The 19,164-nt window shown below is 49.6% G+C and overlaps 1 protein-coding gene and 1 non-coding gene across 21 annotated transcripts in view; one reads left to right on the top strand and one right to left on the bottom strand.

The window, feature by feature from the left end:
* The window catches only part of MEGF11 (multiple EGF like domains 11), a 391,832-nt gene that overhangs the window by 38,684 nt on the left and 333,984 nt on the right, over positions 1-19,164 (bottom strand). The window lies entirely within an intron of this gene.
* On the top strand, positions 12,609-12,715 carry LOC138444451 (U6 spliceosomal RNA). The gene has a single exon (XR_011258477.1). It is a non-coding gene; the product is annotated as a U6 spliceosomal RNA (small nuclear RNA).

Consider the following 19,164-nt stretch of genomic DNA (forward strand, 5'->3'; position numbering starts at 1 on the left):
GGAATCTGTGCTCTTTGATGGAAGGCAATTTCTGCAGAGAGACTCATCTGGGAGCTACTAAGTTTCCTGCAGTTGGGAGGAAACTGCACGCCTTCATCCTGAATCATGTATCTGGGTGACACCCTACAGGATCCACTGCACCAGACCTCCTTGGGTGGGCTGTTAGCTCTAGTAAGGCATTCAGAGTGAGGGCAAGTCACAGGGCTACCAAGAATGGGGACTTCAGAGGCTTTGAGGGGTGGAAGAATTCAGTTAATCAGAGGAAGTAGGGTTAAAGGCAGTCTAGGTGGGGAGGGTGTGAACAAGGGTGCAGAGGAGTATGGGAGCTGGGAATGTTCTAGGGGTAGCAGGAGGAGGGAGTTTGTTGTAAGGAGGGGTGAGGGAGATATTTCAAAAGGGTGTTGGGGGACTTCCCTGGTGGTCCAGCAGTTAAGACTCTGTGCTCCCAATGCAGGGGGCCCGGGTTCGTTCTCTGGTCAGGGAACTAGATCCCACATGTCACAACTAAGATCCGGTGCAGTCAAATAAATATATTTTTAAAAGCGGGACATTGGTAGCCTGGAATGCGAGGGAAGGGAATCTGGGCTCTCAGAGTCCCCAGGACACGCCTTCCCTACTCAGGAACCCTCGTTGGGGATGTCTGCTCTGGTGCACATACTGGGATGCTTAATTCCCACCATCTGCCCCCAAGGAGTGTCTCCAGCTAACTTCTCAGGTCTTGTGCTGAGGTTTACTATGGGAATGCTGATGCACGGGCCAGGACACCAGAGCTCACCTGGGCCCCACTAGCTGTGTGACATTCGATAGGTTACTGCCCCTCTCTGAGCCTCAGTTCCAGCATTTTTGAAATGACAGCCTTGAAATAGGGGAGCTCACTTCTCAACTATCAGGGTCCCAGGCAGTTGGCCTCATCCCTATTCAGGTCACAGAGAGATCTTATTTGGCCCTTGGTGAAGAGGCTCCTCTCTAGCCCTTCTCTCTGCTCCCGCTTGCCCAGGCTGTGTCAGAGAGGAGAGACTGGGCAGTGTGGAGTCCTGCACCAGAAGGTTCCATGGTTCCCACTCTTTCTCAGGCCAATCTTTGGCTGATCCTGACCAGCTGTAATCTACTAGCGCTCCCATTACCCAGAAAAATTCTAATTTCTCCAGGACTACAAATAGCCCAGAAGAATATGATTAAGCTCTGAGGCCCTTGGCCAGGGTGTAAATTGCATGCTCAGTTTATGATTTTCTCTGCATGAGTTTACTTTAAGAGGAAGGGGTTTCTCTCCTGGAATCCTCATTAGTGTCCCCAATCCCTGCTCTCTGAGGAGATTTCAAGGGGCTTGTGAGTCCAATTGTGGATCTGTTGGCGGGGTTGAGAGGACTGCCCACCCTGCCCTGCTCCAGGGGGCAAGACGCAGAGCACCCAGCTCAGAATATCTGTCCCCAGAAGGCTGCACCAGGTCCCATTTTCTCCCAGAGCAGCCTGTACAGGGATATGACAGTCAGCCTGGCTTTACAACAGCCCTGGGAAGTCACCAGGCGAGAAGACTTTCTGCTTCCCAGAGAAGGAGAGGGAGACAGAGCAGGGCAGGGGCTTATCCAGGGCCCCATGGTGTATCAGTGAGGGGTGAAGGAGGAAGAACCAGATCTTTCCAAAAGGTGGCAGAGCCTGGGGGTTAGAGAATAGACTCTAGTGCCATCCTGCTGCTACCACTGACTCACTGCCTGACCTTGAGCAATTTACTGAACCTCTTGGGGACTCAGTTCTTCCATCTGTCAAATGGGAATAAATAATGTCCTTACTTCATAGTATTGTTAAGAGGATTAAATGAGTTATTACATATGAAGCTATAGTTTTTCCAGTAGTTTCCACATGTACAGATGTGAGAGCTGGACCATAAAGAAGGCTGAGCACCAAAGTACTGATACTTTCTAACTGTAGTGCTGGAGAAGACTCTTTGAGAGTCCCTTGGACTTCGAGGAGATCAAACCAGGTCATCCTAAACAAAATCAACCCTGAATGTTCATTGGAAGGACTGAAGCTGAAGCTCCAATAGTTGGCTACCTGATGCAAAGAGCTATCTCACTGGGAAAGATCCTGATGCTGGGAGAGACTGAGGACAGGAGAAGGGGGCAACAGAAGGTGAAATGGTTGGATGGCATCACCGACTCAGTGGACATGAGTTTGAGCAAACTTCAGGAGATGTTAAAGGACAAGGAAGCCCGATGTGCTGCGGCCCATGAGGCCGCAGAGTTGGGCGTGACTAATTGACTGAACAACAGCACGTGAAGCAGATAGAAGAGGGCCTGGCAGGCAGAGAGCACGCTAAAAGCTGTCATTACTACAAAGAAATAGTATCTCTTATGAAACGAATACACAAAACCCTCTAAGGTTTCAGCAGAAGGCAGCTCTGGTAGAGGCTCCATCTCTCACTTGAACAAATGCCGGCCCTGTGCAGGGGAGGAGAGCTGGTGTTCACAGGGGGCACGTGACCTCACTCCCCCAGTTTCAGCTTCCTGCCTCCTCCTCCAGGCTGTCTTCCTGGTTCCCCTTACCACAGTTGAACAGGCCTGAACTTTTACCACAGTTCTGGGGGATGAAATGACCACTAACTGAGGGGCTACCATGTGCCCCACGCTGTTAGTGCTCAAAACTTCCCATTTGTTAGCTCCGAATGGCAAAAAAACCCAAATGGGGAAGTGGGCAGTTTCTAAAGTACACAGTTCTGCCCTGAAGAAATGTGAGCCTGGTACAGCTCCCCCTCCTCCACCTCTTGGCCCTGACTCAACCAGGTTCAAACTCCTCAATAAGCACAAATACAAACAGGGAAACTTTAAATCCCATTCCCTACTTTGTGTCCTCTGATCTGCGGTGTCAGGCCTGGCATACAATTGATTGGCTGTCTCTGGTGATGGGCGTGCATGGCAAGCCAATAATCAACCTAACTTCTCAGGTTTAGACTTATAGCCCCACCTACCTCAAAGTATCCCCTGGCCAAGGTCTGGCGATTCTCAGGGTGCCCACTGCCACACCCCCCTGCAATAGGCCATTCTCTTACACATTCATCTCCCCAGTTTGGGGCACCGCTAACAGGCCTTGATTATGATGGGGTCATTATTTATGCCTATACGTGCTTAGGCATTTCCCAGTTTTCCTAGGTGGCGCTAGTGGTAAAGAACCCGCCTGCCAGTGCAGGTTAGGTGTAAGAGATACAGGTTCAATCCCTGGGTTGGGAAGTCCCCTGGAGAAGTAAATTGCAACCCACTCCAGGATTCTTGCCTGGAAAATCTCATGGACAGAGGAGCCTGACAGGCTACAGTCCATGGGGTTGCACAGAGTCGGACACGACTGAAGTGACTTAGTATGCATGCATGCTTAGGCAGTCAGGGTACACACCTGTGAGTTTCTGTGTGCGTTTGTCTCTGGGGGTGTCTATTTATCCATCTGTGTGGATTTGGGTATAAAACTGTGACTCCTTCCTCATCCTTCCCTCCTGTGTATTCCCTTCCCAGCCCACCTGTGCTGCCCTGGTAGGAACTGGGTACGCACACAGCCACCACCATCCTAGCACACTGGGGTGGCTCCTGGTTAGCTCTTAATGCCTGCGTCTGCCCTGGGTTGTGAGCTCAGGGAGCAGGACCTCACTGTACTCACATCTAGATTCTCAGAGCCTTGGGTCCTTCTGGTGTATAATGGGCCCTCGATAACTGTTGTTTAATTGAAATGAGATGTCTGTGTGTACATGCTGGCTTCTACCGTGGACAGAACCAGAAGGACTGAGCAATCTCCATATGCTTTCTTTCTCATGCCAAGCAATTCAACAAATGTTTGCTGAGTGGGGGCTGATTCTGAGCCAGCCCTGGGAGTGGGCTCCAGGGACACACAGGAGCCTGCGACCTGGTCTCTGCCCTTGGGCAGCTCCCAGGCAGTGTGCACACAAGCACACTCATGCTTGCATCTGGAGGCATTTATTTGCCCACTTATTTACTGGCTCCCCCAGTTAGACCACGAAGCTTTGTGATAAGAGGGATCTTATCTGTCTTGGCTGCCCCAGGATTCCTAGCTCAGTCCCTGGCATGGAGTGGACGTATTCTATAAATACTGTTGGACAGATGAGTGGGCTGGGGGTCTGTGGCTCCCATTACACACAGGAAGCAGACTGTTGCCTGGTCTAAGGATGAGTCCCATGCTGCCACACCGACTCTGGGCCTCCCTGGGGGCTCTTGTGCAAATGGAAAGCCAGGCCAGATCCTGGTCTGTGGTTTCATGTCCCACTCTGCCATCTCCTGCGCAAACCCTCCCCGGCCAGGCTGAGGGTCAGACATACAGTCAGAAAATTATGCTGCTGGCCTCGAGTGCATCCACTCAGGAAGACAAGACCCTCCAAGCTGAATAGGATCTTAGGGATGATCAGATTCATCACCATCATGAGAAAGAGACTAAAGGTCAGAGTAGGCCCATCAGGCAGAGCTGGGATTTACCTACCACATCTTCCCCAGCCTAGTGCCTGGCCCAGACCAGCCTTGAATCCACATCTGCTGATCTTCTCACCTTCTGGCAAAAAGGACAGGACAAGAACCCAAGAAAGTAGGGGGGGTTGCATTCGGCATCTTACATGCTTCACGTAGCCTAGCACCTTTGCTCCCGCAGCCAGGAGTACCCTAAGGCCTTTATTCAAGTTGTTCGCCAAAATCTCCATCCAGAATTCCTATACACCTGACTCCTGGAGGGGTTCCCTGGTGGTTCAGATGGTAAAGAACCCACCTGCAATGCAGGAGACCCAGGTTCGATCCCTGGGTATGAAAGATCCCCTGGAGAAAGGAATGGCTACCCACCCCAGTATTCTTGCCTGGAGAATCCCATTAACAGAGGAGTCTGGCAGGCTACAGCCCATGGGGTCACAAAGAGTCGGACAACTGAGCAACTAAGCACGTTTACTGCTGGAAAACAATCTTCTGTTCTGATTGACTCATGTTCACACTAGGTAACACACAGGTCTTGGTTTCTTTATCAATTATAGGCAGCTGTTGAAATCAGTCTCCCCAACTTTTCACCATCAAGAAGCTTTGTTAGTGTCCCCTGTCTGCAAAGCTCTCCCAATTTGAGAGACACTGCTGTCACCACGCGCTGGTGTCCAAGGCCAGTCACGTAATGAACAGGTGCAATTTGGCCAGTGACCACATGCCGTCTGATGCTGATGGCAGCATCTTGTCCACCAACCATGACCTAGAAATTCCTATGATGTCACCTACAACCAATCAGGGCTTCTGATTAGCGCAAGCTCACCTGGAAGATCACATAGAGTTAATTTAATTCTAATTAACAGCAGAAGAAAAACCTTGGTGTTTTAGTGAGCTTCATCCTAGGTAATGGAAAATTGCCTGTAGGCTTTGTAAAATGTTCAGAATCGCTCCTGGCAACCTGCTGCAGCTTCTGTACGTGTCTAGCTGGGAACCAGTGGCTGGATCATCTCTAAGGACCCTGTAGCTCTGCCTCTCTGAGCATCTTCTTGCCTGCAGTAGGGGGTCTTAACCCGAAGAAGTGAGGAATGATGGGAATGCAGGCCCAGAGTAGGGAGCCCTCCTGGAATCTAAGAATCACGCCGGCTGGGTGGCCACCAATGCTGCTAATGCACGGCCTGGGATTGGTCACATATCCTGCCTCTGCCCTGGGCTGTAAGCTCAGGGAGCCAGGATCTCATTGTATTCACATCTAGATTCTCAGTGGGGTGATAGCTCCTTGTACCGGAATTGGAAAAGATGTTGCAAATCACCTTGTTTGGCTGCCTTGTTTTACACTTGAGGAAACTGAGGCTGAGGGAGGGAAAGCAACTTGCCCAAGGTCACACAGCCAACACTGGGAGGGATGGCTTTCGCACTTGAATCTCCTGGCTCTTATTTCAGTACAGTATGCAAAGAGCCTAGGTGTGGTAAATAAAGCTCTGGGGTAGCCTATGCTGCCCTTGCACACTCCTATTGATGGCACACTCACCACCTAAGCACAGAGCATCCAGGACATGGCCCTGACCTTGAGGAAAGGCCACCTGCCAAGCTGAGACACTTGCTCTTTCTCAACACCTGGAAGTTGATATCTGGGTGTTTCTTGTATTGTTACCTATCCCCATTACACTTGCAGAGCCCACTCCCAACACCCCTTCCCCCGTCTGGGAAAGGGCAGCCCTCCACCTCCCACAGAGGCAGGCTCCCAAGGTTCCAGCTCCTGTAGGGGGAAGCCTGCCTTTCCTGCTCAGTGTCTTCATTCTGCAAATGGAGGATGGATGAGAATTCTTCCTCAATCCAAAGGCCTGTTCATTATAGATGCAGCCTAGGCTATTAACACCTTGAACTTGATGTGAAAGAGCGGCTGGCTGAACGGAAGCCCCAGAGCTGGTCCCACTGCAGAGCTGCAGGTCTCCTCCCCGCCTTCCACCTGCCTCCATGTACAACGTGGCAGCAGGGGTCTGGACCCCGGTGGGTAATGAGTTATGTGCTCTATTACATTGGTTTCAAATACTGTTTACTGAATCTTCTCTCCTGCAATATGCTGCTTTGTAGTTCGGCTCTATTTGGGAGAATTCGTCAACAGCTGGGCTCCTTGTGTTGATCATCCGTTTTCCTTGTAATGGGCAGGAGGTTAATGAGTACTTCTTGGAATGAAAGGAGGAGAAGGATGGAAAGTGGTTGATCCTCCCTCACACAAAAGGGGTAGGCAGTTGGGCAAGTTCACCTCAGGGTCCCCTTCCACATGTTCTGTTGGTAGGAGGCAGTGTAAATGGAGTGAACGGGGTTCCCTGGGTCCAGGCAGAGGGGGTGGGCATGCTCTACAGGCCACGGGGCTCAGCTGAGAGGACTCTGGGACAGGAAGCCAGGGGAGTCAGCTTGGCCCCCAGGTCTTCTTGGTAGAGAAGTCGGGATGGTTTAGGCAAGAAAGGGCCCTGGACCTGGCATCAGAGTATGTGGGTTACAGTGAGGCAAAGACACTGGCTCACAGTGACCCAGCCTCATTCATTTACCCATTCAGTACTCAACTGCCTTTTTGGCCATGCCGTGTGGCATGCTGGGTCTCGCTCCCTGACCAGGGATTGAACCCATGCCCCCTGCAGAGTCCTAACTGCTGGACTTGCAGGGAAGTCCTCTCGAATGCTTGTTGAGCATCTACCGTAGATCAGGTGTAGTGACAGGCCATGAACTCACTAATCATCACAATAAATTCGATGCGACCTAAGGGGGGCTCTTCCGGAAGGAGGGTATGGCCACCAAATCCAGGATTCTTACCTGGAGAATCCCATGGACAGAGAAACCGGGGGGGCTACAGTCCACGGGGTCACAGAGTTGGACACGACGGAGCGACTAAGCACGCAGCACAGGGGGGCCTTCAGCTCCCATATTCTTTGCCTTCCCCTGTCTTCCCACTTGAAGAGTAGGCTTCTGTTACCTGCTCCTTGGTGGCACATATCACAACTGTGATGAACTAAAATCAGCTCTCATTCTACTAGAATTCTCATCCTCACGCTAAGTCCCATGAGTGTAAAGACTCGGTCTGTTTTCCTCAGCCCCATGGCCCCGGTCCTGGCATGGTACCTTGACCACAGTCAGCACTCACTGCGTATGGATCAAATTAATTCACTCATTCAGGAAATGTTTTGGAAGCACCAGAACATGTCTGACACTGTGCTAGGCCAGAGGACACTGGGTGAGCAGAGCAGAGCACATCCCTTCTCTCACGGGGCTTCCCAGGTGGCGCTAGTGGTAAAGAACCTGCCTGCCAGTGCAAGAGAAGTAAGAGGTGTGGGCTCGATCCCTGGGTCAGGAAGATCCCCTGGAGGAGGGCATGGCCACCCCCTCCAGTATTCTTGCCTGGAGAATCCCTTGGACAGAGGAGCTGGTGGGCCACAGTCCATAGCGTCACAGAGTCGGACACGACTGACGTGACTTGGCATGCACGCATACACTACTCTCATGGAGTTTATCCTTCAGTGGGGGAGCAGGGTGAGGCAGATGACGAGGCTGTGGCAGGAGAAGTTGCAGGCTAGGTACCCCCCTACTTCCAGATGTTCCGCAGTGGCCTCCCCAGTCCTCTGGTTTCTCCTCTTTCCCTGTCTCCCATGCTCTTTCCAGAGCTTCAGGGTCACCCACCAGGCTGATTTGGTGCCCAATGTCACACCAATACCAGAAGCACACGTGGTGTGCACTTCACTGTTTATAGTATTGGCCCCAAATTTTGGCACCAGAGACCTGTTTTGGGGAAGACAATTTTTCCACGGCAGGATGGGGTTGGGAGATGGTTCGGGCAATGATGCAAGCAGTGGGGAGCAGCAGCTAAGGCTTTACTCGATCAGCTCGAAGGGCTCAGGCAGTGGGACTCCCAGGTGGGGAGACTCATGTGTGATCTTCCAGGGAGAAAGAGTGACACGAGGTCCATAAGGCAAAGAGAACAGCTTGGACTGAACACCAGCCACAGAGGCCCCTCCAATGCAGAGCAAACCTCACTGGACCTAATTAGTGTGTGACTGATAAAGCAGCAACTGACAGCCAACGAACACTGGGGAAGAGAAACTCTGCATAAGGCATGAGGAGCAGAGGGCCAGAGAAATGAGAGGGGGAGAGGGATGGAGGCCTCTTGTCGCACCCATTCCCATTCCTGTTTCCCTGTGCCAAGCGGATATCGCAGAGGGCCTGTGTGCCTGAGTTATTCTATCTGGCCCCCCAGGGGATAGTTGGAGAGAGGCTGAAGGTTAGGCCTGGAAACCCTGTATCCAACATGAGTAGGCTATCAGTGATCTGAGGCTGCTCTGTACAGTTGTTCAGGCTGTGCACTGTACAACCCTCAGGAGCTGCTCAAATGGCAGTCACTACAGCTTGTGTATTTATTACATCAGTTTTTGGGCAGATGCCAATAGACTGTCTTGATAAAGGAATGTTTCATTTTCTAATTTGCATAAATATGCTACATAACTGACCCCTCAGGAGGTCTCCCTAGAGGAGCACAGACTCCTAATAGTCCCTAAACAGATACCAAGACACTTATGTTTAGAGTCAAGTTCAGGCTACGTTCACTTACTGGCTGCAGGATCTGGGGTCCTCCAGGAGACTCAACTGGCAAAACCAAGTTTCTGCTCTCTCTGTTGATGCCTTTGTCCTATCTATAGCCCCTTCCTGTTCTCCAACTATTCCCTCTCATGAGCTCCAAGAAGGCATCACAGGGTGATAAGAGCTTATTGAACACTCTTGAGAGGTATTTGTATCTTATCAGGAGGCTCTCAAATCTAAAATTCCTGGGAAAGTTCTTGCACAAAGGTATATGCCTAGTGGGAAGGACCTGAAGAAGAGGGAGCAGGGACTCTGATCCTTACCCCATCCACTCCCCTTCATGCCTATAGACAGGACTGAGCCACTGGCTTAGGACAGACTGACCAATCCCCACTGCTAGAGACAGGAGGAAGGAGACTCAGACTTTTAACCAACCCCTTGGTGTCAGCCTGTGCCAGGCACTAACAGGCTTTCACGGAAGGAATGACCGTCCTAGAGAGAGAACCATCCTAAAGAGAGAGCAAATTGAGGCTGGAGAGGTCACTTGCTCTTAGTCATGCTGTGAGAAAGGGGCCAACTGACTCCACAGCCCAGTCTCTTTCCTCTAGACCTGGCCGCCTTGCCTGCAAACAGGGCAGCTGTGTGACAGGGACCCCAGTGTCCTGAGCGCCTACCATATGCCAGGCCCTGTCCTAGATGCTTCTCTACAGATTTGTTGTTAAATGTATGCTGACGGTGGGGGCAAGAATGGCTACTAGGGGCTTATGGTGGGAACTCTTATGGGGCATTTGTATCTTATGTTAGGGGGCTCCTGAAGTAAAAAAGCTTTCAATGCTTGGAACTGCCTGGTGGTCCACGATCCCAAAGCAGGGGCTCTGGGGATCAATCCCTGGTCAGGGAACTAGATCCCACACTCTGCAACTAATTGTTCACATGCCACAACTAAGACCACTGTGGCCAAATAAGTAAATATTAAAAAAATAAACCAGAAGCCCTCAAGGCTTGATGGAACCAAGCTAAGGTGGAATAACAGGTAGTGGGAGTGAGAGTCAGACTGGGGACTGTGCCAAGATCCATCAAATAGTAAACATTTTCTGAAAGAGAGAAAGCTGGTTACAGGGATGCTGCTGCTGCTGCTGCTGCTGATGCCTGGGGACGCTCGCAACATCACACGCAGACCTCAGGTCTTAATTAAGAGAAAGGAGCTTCCTACGGCAGCCTCCCTTTCCTGCTCCTGCTCTCCCAGGACTGAGCCCTGTCAAGCACTCTGGCACTTCCTGAGGGCCTGGGGGTGGGGGTGATTCTGGCCACAGAGGGTCAGGTCATCTCTTACTCGCCTTCTGGGCCTGATTCCCTCCGTGGACAGAGTCAGGCAAAGTCCCTGCAAAGTCAGCTAGAATCTTCGGGACCTCCTGGACAAACACTGACAGCATATGGCCCCAACTGCTCTGCATTAGGTTTCGTGATTTCCTTAGTGGTTTTTAAAAAGTGCCCAAAACCATTGCCTCTAAACTGCTGGGAAATCCCATGCTGGTGGGGAGAGGGGTCTTCATGAGCATTTAGAGTGTGTGAGCACAACATGGAGGGGGCAGAGGCATAGGATGCGACTGTGGCAGGGGAGGGGTGTGGTGGGCTGCCTCCCTGTTACACCCAGAGGTTCTGGAGGCTGTTCTCGGTAAGCCTGCGTGTAAGTGTGCCTTGTTCAGCTGCTCAGGCGTGCCCAACTCTTTGTGACCCCATGGACGGCAGCACGCTAGGCTTCCCTGTCCTTCACCATCCCCTGGAGTTTGCTCAGACTCATGTCCATTGAGTCAGTGATGCCAACCAGCCATCTCATCCTCTGTCGTCCCCTTCTCCTCCTGCCTTCAATCTTTCCCAGCATCAGGGTCTTTTCCAGTGAGTCAGCTCTTTGCATCAGGTGGCCAAAGTATTGGAGTTTCAGCTTCATCATCAATCCTTTCAACGAATATTCAGGGTTGATTTCCTTTAGGATTGATTGGTTTGATCTCCTTGCTGTGCAAGGGACTCTTAAGAGTCTTTCCAGCATCACAGTTCGAAGGCATCAGTTCTTCAGTGCTCAGCCTTTTTTACCATCTAGCTCTCACATCCATATATGACTACTGGAAAAAGCATAGCTTTGACTATATGAACCTTTGTAGGCAAAGTGATGTCTCTGCTTTTTAATATGCTATCTGGGTTTGTCATTCCTTTTCTACCAAGGAGCAAGCATCTTTTCATTTCAAGGCTGCAGTCACCATCCACAGGGATTTTACAAAATCACTTGGGCTACAGCCCAAGAAAATAAACTCTCTCACTGTTTCCCTTGTTTCCCCATCTATTTGCCGTGAACCAATGGGACCAGATGTCATGATCTTCATTTCTTGAACGCTGAGTTTTAAGCCAGCTTTTTCACTCTCTTCTTTCACCTTCATCAAAAGGCTCTTTAATTCCTCTTCACTTTCTGTCATAAGAGTGGTGCATATGTGTGTGCAAACAGTGAGTTTATACAAACACATAAACTCCTGATATATGTGGTGTAAATAATACTCTTGGGCCCTATGCACATCAGCTGTACAGATGCTCTGCCTGTGTGGAAGAGCAGGTTAGGGATGGCATATTTGGCTTATCGTCCCAGTGTCTCGGTTTGAATGGCACCTTATGGGCTCCCCTCTCCACAACTGCATGGTCTATGAAGTGACTCTGGTGGAGCGTGTCCTGTGTCAGCGGCATGACAGCTGTGAGGTAAGCTTAGCACCTGATGCAGGACATTTGGGCTGATCCTGGTCATAAAGCCTCAAGGGGGCTTGGAGAATGGCCTGGAGAATGGTGTGCACAGCATGGACACGCCGGGTTCACACTGTAGGCTTGAGTATATGGGCTATGTGAGCATCTGTACTGCAGAACCCAGCTCCTCTGAGGTGGTGGCTGGGAGGTGTGGGCCCGGGGCAGTGGCCTGCAGAGCCACAGGCTAACTATATTGACAGTGATAACGTCCCAAGTGGGAACCAGATTATGGGGACAGAGGGTCCTGCAGGGACTGATGGGGGTGTTTACTAGGGTCCAAGCAAAATGTGGCACTGTCATGACTCATGGGATGCTTCTAAAGGACCTGGGATATTATTCACAGAGATTTACTGACCATTCTTTGTGCAGGCCTGGGAGTGAATTTGGGTTAGGAGGCTGGCAGGACAGGGGAAAGGAAGGAATCAGACAGAACTGCCCCAGCAGCTGTCTGGTAGAGAGGACAGACTCATCCATAGTGTGCCCCTAGAGTGTGTGTGCCAGGGTCCTATGGGAAGGTAGTGTCCCACAGGAAGAAAGCAAGCAGGCTTTATGAGGGGGTCACAACTGAGCTGGACACAGGCAGAATTCAGCCAGGATGATAGAGAGCAAGGGCGTTCCAGGCAAAGGCCAGATTGAAAAGAGGCATAGAGGAGACACTGTACGTGGGAGGGTGGGCGGGTCTCTAGGGTAAGGCAATCCATTTGGATTTCCTGGAGTGCCAAGCCTGAAGGGTAGCAGTGGCACAGGAGCCTGAAGGTTAGACTGTCCCAGCTGGGAAGGCTTCAGACTTTACCCTAAAGACAAAGGCAGGAGCTGGCTTCAGCAGCACGTGTATCAGAACTGGAATGATACACAGAGGATTAGCCTGGCCCCCACACAAAGATGACACGCAAATCCGTGAAGTGGTCGTAGTTTTCTATAAATAGAAAACCCTAAAGACGACACACAAAAACTACTAGAAACAATAAATGAACACAGTGAGGGAGCAGGATACAAGATTAACATGTAGAAATCAATTGCATTTCTTCACACTCACAACAAAGTATCGGAAAGGAAATGTAAACAATCCCTCTTAAAACTGCATCAAAAATACTTAGAAATAAACCTGCAAATGGATTCATCAGTACCATCTTTCTAGATTCCGTATGCATGCGGTAATTGCTGGGCAGCAATGGAGTCCTGACATAGACGGCAGACTTGTGGGTACAGGGGGGAAGGAGAGGGTGGGGCAACTTGAGTGGATAGTGTGGAAACATATACGTTACCATATGTAAAACAGACAGCAAGGGAGAATTTTCTGTGTGAAGCAGGGAGCTCAACCCAGTGTTCCGTGACAACCTAGAGGGGTGGGACAGACAGGGAGATGGGAGGGGGGTTCAGGAGGGAGGGGACACGTGTACCTCTGTGCCTGATTCGTGTTGATGGGTGCCAGAGGCCAACGCAAGACTGTGGAGCAATTGCCCTCTAATAATTGTATTTTGCTCTATACTTCTCCATATTATACACTTATAATCTTTGATAACTAAGAAAAGAAATAAACCTCACCAAGGTGAAAGACTTGTATGCTGAGAACTACAAAACATTAATAAAAGAAATGGAAGATGATTCAAAGAAATGGAAAGACAGCCCATGCTCTTGGATTGGAAGAATTAATATTGTTTAAATGGCCACACTACCCAATGCAATCTGCAGATTTGATGTGATTCCTATCAAATTTTTGTGACTTTTTTAAAAACAGAACTAGAACAAATAGTCCTAAAATTTATATGGAACCATAAGAGATGCAGAGTTGCCAAAGCAATCCTGAGGAAAAAGAACAAAGCAAGAAGCATAACTCTCCCAGACTTCAGACAATACTACAAAGCTACAATAATCAAAACAGTGTGGTCTTGGCACAAAAACAGACATATAGAACAATGGAACAGAATAGAGAGCCCAGAAATAAAACCACACACCTATGGACAATTAATTTTTGATAAAGGAGGCAAGAATATACAATAAGGGAGAGACAGTTTCTTCAAGTGCAGTTGGAAAAATTGAACCACATGTAAATCAATGAAGTTAGAACACGCCTTTATACCATACACAAAAGTAAACTCTAAAAGGCTTAAAGACTTAAATAAGAAAAAGCACCATAAAGCTCCTAAAAGCATAGGCGAAACATTCTCTGACATAAGTCATACCAATGTTTTCTTAGATCAGTCTCTCAAGGCAATAGAAATAAAAGCGGAAACAAACAAATGGGACCTAAGCAAATCTATAAGCTTTTGCACAACAATGGAAACCATAAACAAAATGAAAAGACAAGTCATGAACTGGGGGAAAATATTTGCAAATGATGTGACCAATAAGGGCTTAATTTCCAAAATATACAAACAACTCATATAATTCAACAACAATAACAACAAAACCCAACCCAATCGAAAAATGGGCAGAAGAGCTAATAGCCATTTTTCCTAAGAAGACATACAAATGGCCAATGGGCATGTGAAATGATGTTCAGCGTCGCTAATTATTACAGACATGCAAATCAAACCTACAATGAGGTACGGCTTCACACTTGTCAGAATAGCCATCATTAAAAAGTCTACAAATAATAAATACTGGAGAGAGTATGGAGAAAGGGAACCATTTTACACTGTTGGTGGGAAAGTAAGTTGGTGCAGCCTCCATGGAAAATAGCATGGAGGTTTCACAGAAAACTAAAAATAAAGTTGCCATATGAGCCAACATTTCTACTCCTGGGCACATACCCAGACAAAACTACAATTCAAAAGTTATATGCACCCCTATGTTCATAGCAGCACTATTTACAATAGCCAAGACATGGAAATAACATAAATGTCCATCTACAGATGAATGGATAAAGATGTGGTTGTGTATACATATAATGGAACCCAGCTATTAAAAAGAATGAAATAATGCCTTTTGCAGCAACATGGATGGGCCTAGAGGTCATCATCCTAAGCGAAGCAAGTCAGAAAGAGACAGACAAATACCATACGATATCATTTATATGTGGAATCTAAATATGGCACAAATGAACATTTCTATGAAGCAGAAACAGACTCACTGGCAGAGAGAGACAACAGAGAGAACCCCTTGGTGCTTGCCAAGGGGGAGGGGTAAGGGAAGGAAGGACTGGAAGTTTGGGAACAGTACCTGCAAACTGTTACGTGTAGGATGGATAAACAGCAAGGTCCTACTGTCTAGCACAGGAAACTACATTCACTATCCTGTGTAAACCATAATGGAAAAGAATATGAAAAATATATATATACACATATATATGTGTACAACTGAGTCAGTTTGCTATACAGCAGAAATGAATACAACATTATAAGTCAACTATACTTCAATAAAGGCTTTTTAAAAATTTAAAGAATAGACAAAGGCAGGTCCCCAAGGGCAGGCAAGTGCCTCAGTGTCCCAACCTATTTTTGGAACACCCCTCCCCTGAAGGCAGGAGTCTGGTCTACTCCCTTCTGTTTAAGAGAGGTTGAGAGTCCAGACCCAGGCAAATCCCACGGCTTATTGATTGTGGAATCATTTTTTTTTTAAGTTACAGAATGAATGCAGAGAAAGTAAAGCTGAAGCCTGAGAGGCTTCTACTGGTGAACAAAAAGGACTGGAGATGGGAAAGGGTGCCTCCACTGTTCAGTCGCTGGGTTGGGAAGATCCCCTGGAGCAGGGCACGGCAACCCTGCTCCAGTATTCTTGCCTGGAGAATCCCATGGAGAGAGGAGCCTGGCAGGCTACAGTCCACGGTGTCGCGAAGAGTTGGACGCGACTGAAGCGACTTAGCACACACGCACGCACTGTCCTTTCCATCCCCCAACTCTATCAATTATTCAAGTCTTTATAATGCTGCTTTCCTCCAGATTTTTCTGGGTCCCAGAGGTGTCTCAGACAAGTTCTCATAGAATTCATCATTACACATAATATGGGCCTGGGATGTGCTCCTCCTTTAAGAACTTGAGGCCTCAGGGAGGCAGGTTTGACGGGAGCTCAGTTTAGACCTCTTTGCAGGAAGGGATAAGGTGGCTTCCAGCTTTGGGAAGAGGCTGTCTGGAGTTAAAGGCCAGAGGGAAAAGAGGGCAGTGAGGCCTCAGAGGGAGACAGGCCAGGAGAGGTTCATCCTGGCAACATTTGTCTGGGGAGTGGCTGGGTCTTGGGTTTGAGAGCTGAGATGCTCAGAGTTAGGTAACCTTGCCATGACTGTCCTTGTGTGTGAAATGGCAACAGTGGCATTTAACCTCAGAGGGTTGTGGGAACTCCTGTGGTGATGGATGTGGGTGCGTGTTGTAGTGGAAGAACTGTGAAACGGGTGAGTGTCACAGTGATGGCTGGATGCTCCATCCGTACCACTGCCTGGGAAATTAATACTTCCCCTCAGCTCCCTGACCGGTGCCCGGTTGCCCTATAGTGGTTTTTTCAAAATAATTTTATCGATTTGCTTATTTTGGGCTATGCTGGGTCTTTGTTGCTGCACGCAGGTTTTCTCCAGCTGCAGTGAGCAGGCACTGCTCTCTAGCCATGGGGCACGGGCTCCTCATTGTGACTCTTGTTGCGGAGCACGGGCGCTAGGGCACCTGGGCTTCAGTAGTTGTGCAGGCCCTAGAGCGCAGGCTCAATAGTCGTGGCTCGTGGGTTTCGTTGCCCTCAGGCATGTGGAGTCTTCAGGATCAGATCCATGTCTTCTGGACTGCCAGGGGGATTCTTTAGCATGGGGCCGCCAGGGAAGCCCTGCCCTAGAGTGTGGCACCCCCTCCTAGCTCAGCTCACGTGGCTGGGGCACCCTTTGGCCGTGGCTCAGGTCTCCTCCTAGTGAGGGGCAGCGGAGGGGACTCTGGGGTTGCCCACAGGAGAGACAGGTCAGCGGCAGAAGGCTGATCAAGCCAGTGGGCTCTGGAACTTGACTACTAAATTCAGGTCCTGGCTCTGACACTTATGGGACCTTGGGCAACTTCTTCTTTTCAGCATTATTGGGGGTAAAATGAACAAACTTTTTGCAAGTCATTCACCAGCCTGTGTCTCAGTTTCCCTATCTGCAAAAATGGGATTATAATAGTACTTTCTTAAGGGTAGGGGTGATGATTAAGTAAATTAACACACATAGTGTTCTTAGGATAGTGCCTGACCCAGAGGAATTGCTATAAAAGCTTTAGGCATTTTGATTGTTACATGCAGCTGAATACAAACCTAAGCCCACTGCAGATGGGAGGAAAGAAACTTAAGACTGGGCTTCCCTGGTGGTCCAGTGGTTGAGACTCTGCCTGCCAATGCAGGGGACACGGGTTCAACCCCTGGTCCAGGAAGATCCCACATGCCAAGGAGCCACTAAGCTCAAGTACCGCAACTACTGAGCCTGCATGCCTAGAGCCTGTGCTCCACAACAAGAGAAGCTGCTACAATGAGAAGCCCTCACGCCACAAGCAGAGAAAAGTAGCAACCAAGACCCAGCACAGCTAAAACTAAGTTAATTAAAAAAAAGAAATTTAAGATTTACCCGCTCTGCACCACTTTGGTGTTGCTTGCCTGTTCATCCTCATACCAGCCTAGAAGGTACTCCACACATGAGGTAAGCAGAGGGAGGCTCAAGAGGTGATCCTGCTGGCGAGCCAGTGACCCAGTTGGTGAGCACCAAGGCTGAGATTCAGACTCAGGTTCCCTGACTCACAGCCCATGCTTGCCCTACTCAGCTAGCAGCCTCCACTGAAGCACCATGGGAAGTGATGGGAACCAGCATCTACCGGACACCTGCTGCGTGCTGGGTCCCTAGACTGTGATGTCACCATCTCCCCACACAGGGGGTGAAGGTCAGGCACCGCACCTTGCTGTCACAGCCCTGCTCAGGACTGCTGAGACTCCCTCTTGCCTGCCGGGTTGAGCACCGTGCTTACCAGGCAGGGCCCAGCCTGCTCAGCTCCCACTCTTTCCTTTGCATTCCCTAACCCCTGCTACCCTGGGCCATCTTTGTCAAAAGCAGAGCCACTTGGGCCTCACTCCCTGGGCTTGTCTCAGGGAATTCGTACTCAGAACTTTTAGAAGAAGGGAGAACAATTATTTAGTAGTGTTTTTGGAGAGAACTTTTGAGTTTTGTTTTCATTTATTCCCAATGTTAGTCTTCCTGTTAGCCCCACCTTAAAGTAATTTATTTAAGACCTTTTTCTGCAACATCTTTCATTTTCCAGACATAATCACATCTCTGGCAGGAATATCTTCCCCTCCTGGGGTCCATAATTACTCCTGCAGATGGATTATTGGTGCTAATGACTTAGCGAGGAGATGGCTGGGGAGCGGCCAGGCTGGGTGGGGTTTTGGAGCATCAGAGCGAGGGTAGCAGGAGGGGAGTGGTTCCTCCTTTGTTCCAGACCCGAAGCCTTGGTGAGGGTGTCAGTGTGGGCCCCGGGCCCAGTGCTCTCCCTCACGCCCCTAGGTGACACCCCGGCGTTGCTTCCAGCCTTCTCGACAATGTGTCTCATCTCAACTTTACCCCAGACCGAGGATACTAGGAGCAGAGTTTGTGCCCCAATTTGCAGAAGGTGAAGTTAAGACACAGAGAGGTTAAGGGACTTGGGGAGAGTCAAGCAGCAGGCAGCAGGGAGATGGAGCTGGGGGGTCAGGTCTCAGTCCCAGCCAGTCTCTGCTCAGCACTGACTTCCCCCTTCCTGCACGGCTGTCCTGGGGTGAGCTTGGCCTTAGAGCCATAAGCCTGGGTTCTAGGCCAGCTCGAGGTTCTCACAGGTCAGTTCTCATAACTGCTCTGAACTTGGGTTTCCTCATCCGTGAGATACAGCCCCCCATACTGGCCTGGCTTTCCTCACAGGAGAGCCGTGAGGATTAACAAGCTTAGGCGGGACAGCTAGCTGGGTAAACTGTAAAGTGCCGCCCCACAGGAAGGGAGGGATACTGAAGGTGCCAGCCACTTGCCCTTGATGACAAAGGGCAGGAAGTCACTGGGCTCCAACAGTGAAATAAAGCGGCTGGGGTTGTCCCGCATCCTGGGAAAAGGCCTGAGGGAGCATCATTGCTAATTATTTACCACAGATCCATAGCCCTCTCCTCTCCAGATAACTTTCCCTTGCGGTTCAAAGTGCAGGTTCTGAGTTCAAACAGCTACAGACTCAACTCCTGGAGGCCACTGACCAACTAGAAAAGTTGCTTCAGCTCTCTGAGCCTCAGTTTTTTCACCTGTAAAATAGGGATCCTAACATCCCCTACCTATAGGGTTGCTGTAAAGATTAAATAAAATGATGTACGAAACAAACAAGAGAGCCTGGCCTAGGGGCTGCCACACTTCCTCAATGTTCCAAATGTGGGCCACTATCACCCCACTCCGCCATCCACTTCCTCCAGACCTTTT

This window comes from Ovis canadensis, chromosome 7, assembly GCF_042477335.2.
Source record: "Ovis canadensis isolate MfBH-ARS-UI-01 breed Bighorn chromosome 7, ARS-UI_OviCan_v2, whole genome shotgun sequence".
Lineage (NCBI taxonomy): Eukaryota > Metazoa > Chordata > Mammalia > Artiodactyla > Bovidae > Ovis > Ovis canadensis.